The sequence below is a fragment of the Macaca thibetana genome, chromosome 19, assembly GCF_024542745.1.
Source record: "Macaca thibetana thibetana isolate TM-01 chromosome 19, ASM2454274v1, whole genome shotgun sequence".
NCBI lineage: Eukaryota > Metazoa > Chordata > Mammalia > Primates > Cercopithecidae > Macaca > Macaca thibetana.
This window is the reverse complement of record NC_065596.1, coordinates 26,140,429-26,146,031: the sequence shown is the minus strand read 5'-3', so window position 1 is coordinate 26,146,031 and position 5,603 is coordinate 26,140,429.

Here is a 5,603-nt window from a genome sequence, read left to right as displayed (position 1 = left end):
TTGACTTGCTTTTCTTTTGGTTCTCTTTTGACTCAATACGTGCTCATCATTGTGGTTAGGATTTTTGGCAAAGCAGTAAGAAAGTAGCCCTTTCTTCTTTTTTTTTTTTTTTGATCTCGCTCTGTTGCCCATGCTGGGGTACAATAGTGCGATCTCAGCTCACTGCAACCTCTGCCTCCTGAGTTCAAGCAATTCTCCTGCCTCAGCCTCCAGAGTAGCTGAGATTACAGGCATCCGCCACCACACCTGGCTAATTTTTGCATTTTTAGGAGAGACGGAGTTTCACCATGTTGGCCAGGCTGGTCTCAAACTCTTGACCTCAGATGATCCACACACCTCGGCCTTCCAAAGTGCTGGGATTATAGGCCGTTAGCCACCGTGCCCAGCCTGAAAGTAGCCCTTTCTAAGGGATTCTTTTCACACAAGTCCAATCCTTTGTTTTATGTTTTGGATTCTTCTTTTGTGTCCTTTAGTTTCAAATATATGCTTGATAATTCTATCACCTGAAGTTTGGAGGCAGCTAATCCTACAGTTTGTTGTGTTTGCTGGTTCTCACTCATGGTGGGATGTTTCCTTGTGTGTTGAAATTGTAGGTTGAGAGGCCGGGCATGGTGGCTCACGCCTATAATCTCAGCACTTTGGGAGGTCAAGGCGGGTGGATTGCTGGAGGCCAGGAGTTTGAAACCAGCCTGGCCAACATGGTGAAACCTCATCTCTACTAAAAAACACAAAAATTAGCCTGGTGGGCACCTGTAGTCCCAGCTACTTGGGAGGCTGAGGCAGGAGAATTGCTTAAACCCAGAAGGCGGAAGTTGCAGTGAGCTGAGATCGCACCATTATACTCCAGCCTGGGCAACAAGAGCAAAACTCCCTCTCATACATACAAACAAACAACCAAAAATCTCTGCCAGCTTGGACAACATAGGGAGACCCTGTCTCTATCAAAAATAAAAAAATTAAGCCGGTGCATGGCTCATGTCTGTAATCCCAGCACTTTGGGAGGCTGAGCAGATGGATCACCTGAGGTCAGGAATTCGAGACCAGCCTGACCAATATGGTGAAATCTCGTCTCTACTAAAAATACAAAAATTAGCCTGGCGTCGTGGTGTGCACCTGTAACCCCAGCTACTTGGGAGGCTGAGAAAGGAGAATCACTTGAACCCGGGAGGTGGAGGTTGCAGTAAACCGAGATCACGCTACTGCACTCCAGCCTGGGCGACAGAGCAAGACTCTGTCTAAAAAAAAAATTGCCAGGTGTGGTGGCTCACGCCTGTAATCCCAGCACTTTGGGAGGCTGAGGCGGGCGGATCACCTGAAGTCAGGAGTTTGAGACCAGCCTGACCAATGTGATGAAACCCTGTATCTACTAAAAATACAAAAATTACCTGGGAGTGATGGCATGTGCCTGTAATCCCAGCTACTCAGGAAGCTGAGACAGGAAAATCGCTTGAACCCAGGAGGCAGAGGTTGCAGTGAGCCGAGATAGCACCATTGCACTCCAGCCCAGGCAACAAGAATGAAACTCTGTCACAAAAATATAATAAATAAATAAATAAATATTTAAACAAAAATTATCTGGGAGTGGTGATGTACACCTGAGGTCCCAGCTCCTCAGGAAGCCGAGGTGGAAGGATCTCTTGAGCTCAGGAGGTAGAAGCTGTAGTGAGTTGTGATCACGCCACTGCATTCCAGCCTGGGCCACAGAATACACTTTGTCTCAAAATAATTTTAAAAAATGAAAAATAAATAAAGGGCAGGCGCCGTAGCTCATGCCTGTAATCTCAGCACTTTGGGATGCCAAGGCGGGTGGATCACGAGATCAGGATATCGAGATCATCCTGGCTAACATGGTGAAACCCCGTCTCTACTAAAAATACAAAAATTCACCCGGGTGTGGTGGCAGGCGCCTGTACTCCCAGTTACTCGGGAGGCTGAGGCAGGAGAATGGCGTGAACCCAGGAGGCGGAGCTTGCAGTGAGCTGAGATCGCGCCACTGCACTCCAGCCTGGGCTACAGAGCAAGACTCTGTCTCAAAAAAAAAAAAAAAAAAAAAAAAAAAGATGGTGAAACCCGTCTCTACTACTAAAAATACAAAAAATTAGCCAGGCGTGGTGACGGTCATCTGTAATCTCAGTTACTCCGGAGGCTGAGGCAGGAGAATTGCTTGAACCCGGGAGGTGGAGGTTGCAGTGAGCTGTTGTGCCACTGCACTCCAGCCTTGGTGACAGAGCAAGACTCCATCTCAAAGAAAAGAAAAAGAAAAACAAATAAAACCAAACCTCTGCACTCCGTGATTTGCCATGAGAGAGATAAAATGATTCAAATAAAATATATTGCTGTGATGACTGGTTCCAAATTGCTAACATTTTTTTTTTTTTTCTTTTTTTGAGACGGAGTCTCGCTCTGTCGCCCAGGCTGGAGTGCAGTGGCCAGATCTCAGCTCATCACAAGCTCCGCCTCCCAGGTTTAGGCCATTCTCCTGCCTCAGCCTCCCAAGTAGCTGGGACTACAGGTGCCCGCCACCTCGCCCGGCTAATTTTTTGTATTTTTTTGGTAGAGACGGGGTTTCCCCATGTTAGCCAGGATGGTCTTGATCTCCTGACCTCGTGATCCGCCCGTCTCAGCCTCCCAAAGTGCTGGGATTACAGGCTTGAGCCACCGCGCCCGGCCGCTAACATTGTTTATGACCAATTTTTGGTTTGTCAAATCCATATTCCTGTGAATGTGACCTTATATGGTAAAGGGAGGTTGCAAGTGTGCTGACCTTAAGGATCTGAAAATGGGAGGATAATCCTGGAGTATACGAGTAAGCCCTAAACCTGGTGTCCAATGTTCTTTTTTTTTTTTGAGATGGAGTCTTGCATTGTCACCCAGGCTGGAGTGCAATGGTTTGATCTTGGCTCACTGCAACCTCCACCTCCCAGGTTCAAGTGATTCTCCTGCCTCAGCCTCCCAAAAAGCTGAGATTATAGTCACCTGCCACCATGCCTGGCTAATTTTTTGTATTTTTAGTAGAGACGGCGTTTCACTATGTTGGCCAGGCTGGTCTTGAACTCCTGACCTCATGATCCGCCTGCCTTGGCCTCCCAAAGTGCTGGAATTACAGGCATGAGCCACCGTGCCTGGCTCCAATGTTCTTATAAAAGGAAGTTTGGATAGGAAGACAGAGATGGGCCATGTGACGCTCGAGCCAGAGGCTAGCTGCCAGCTTTGAAGGTTAGGGAAGGGGTTCTGAGCCAAGGAATGCAAAGAATTCAGCTCTAGAAACTGAAAAAGACAAGGAAATGACTCTCCCGTGGAGCCTCCCAGGAGAACATAGTGCAACCTAGCAGGATGGGACCTCCTACTCCCCCCAAACCCCGCTTTAGGTTTTTTTCCTCTAGTGATCACCCTTTTTTTTTGAGAGGAGTCTCACTTATGGCTCACTGCAGCCTCAACTTCCCAGGCTTAAATGATCCTCCTTCCTCAGCCTCCCAAGTAGCTGGGACTACAGGCACCATATCACACTAATTTTTTTATTTAATTTTCTGTAGAGACAGGGTCTCGCTGTGTTGCCCAGGCTGGCCTTGAACTCCTGGGCTCAAGTGATCCTCCTGCCTTGGCCTCCCAAAGTGCTGGGAATATAGACATGATCCACTGCACCCAACCAGCATTGGGTTGATATTCTCTTAAATTCTCCAACTTTTTTCTCCCATTAAGGGACATAGTACTGTTTATTAGATGGGTAATATCACAGGTAATTCAATATGGACCATGGAGTTCATTCAAATGGTGTATCTTGACAATTTTAGTATTGGCTGATGTAGCATGACAATCTAGGAGAGTATTTCCTTGGTATTTAATTCTTGTTCTGCTTAGTTTAGCAGTTTTATAAACCAGCCTAGGCCGGACGCAGTGGCTCACGCTTGTAATCCCAGCGCTTTGGGAGGCCAAGGCAGGTGGATCACCTGAGGTCAGGAGTTCGAGGCCAGCCTGGCCAACATGGTGAAACCCCATTTCTACTAGAAATACAAAAATTAGCTGGGCGGTAGTGGTGCACACCTGTAATCCCAGCTACTAGGGAGGCTGAGGACAGAATCGCTTGAGCCTGGGTGGCAGAGGTTGTGGTCCGCTGAGATTGTGCCACTGTGCTCCAGTTTGGGCGACAGAGTGAGACTTTGTCTCAAAAATAAATAAATAAATAAATTAACTAATTAATTAATTTAAAAAAGAGATTTCGATCTGGCCCTGCCTTCCCTGCAGCTGCCCTTTCTCTGCTTCCTGTGCTTAACTCTGAGCTCCACCCACCTTTCAACTCAGCTTTCTTCTGGCCTAGAGCTTTGTGTATGATGGTCTCCTCCCTGGAACACCTTTCTCACTTCTCTCATCCATCGCCTCTTGATTTCTTCTAATTATTTTCTGGCTCTACTCAAACCTCGCTTCTTCCAGGAAGCCTTCTCTGATCGCTTGGCCAACACTCACACCCCACAGTGGACAGTAGGCATCCTGTCATAATAAGTCTTTTTTTTTTTTTCTTTTCTGGGACGAAGCCTTGCTCTGTCACCCAGGCTGGAGTGCAGTGGCGTGATCTTGGCTCACCTCTGCCTCCTGGGTTCAAGCAATTCTCCTGCCTTAGCCTCCTGAGTAGCTGGGATTACAGACACATGCCACCACGCCTGGATTTTTTTTTTTCTTTTTCTTTTTTTTTTTTTTTTGAGACGGAGTCTTACTCTGTCGTCCAGGCTGGAGTGCAGTGGCTGGATCTCAGCTCACTGCAAGCTCTGCCTCCCGGGTTTACGCCATTCTCCTGCCTCAGCCTCCCGAGTAGCTGGGACTATAGGCGCCCGCCACCTCGCCCGGCTAGTTTTTTTGTACTTTTTAGTAGAGACAGGGTTTCACCGTGTTCGCCAGGATGGTCTCGATCTCCTAACCTCGTGATCCGCCCATCTCGGCCTCCCAAAGTGCTGGGATTACACCGCGCCCGGCCTTTTTTTTTTTTTTTCAGTAGAGATAGTTTCACCATGTTGACCAGGCTGGTCTTGAACTCCTTACCTGGTGATCCACCCACCTTGGCTTCCCAAAGTGCTGGGATTACAGGCAGAAGCCACCATGCCCAGCCCATAATAAATCTTTATGGTGACTTGAAGTTTTCCTTCACAGCACTTTTGCAGTTGTGATTATACAGGCATGTGCACGCGCACACACACACACACACACACATTTGAGACAGGGTTTCACTCCTGTTGCCCAGGCTGGAGTGCAGTGGCACAATCACTGCCCACTGCAACCTCTGCCTCCCAGGCCCAAGTGATTCTCCCACCTTAGCCTCCTGAGTATCTGGGACTACAGGTGTATGCCACCACACCCAGCTAATTTTTGCATTTTTTTGTAAAAACAGGTTTTCATCACGTTGCTCAGGCTTGTCTTCAGCTCCTGAGCTCAAGCAATGTACTCGCCTTGGCCTTCCAAAGTGCTGGAACTACAGGCACGAGCCACCACTCCAGGCTGTAATCATATATTTATTTGTATGTTTATATCTGTTCTTTGAGGCCAGGCCTGGTGCCTCACCCCTGTAATCCCAACAATTTGAAAGGCTGAGGGGAGAGGATCACTTGAACCCGAGA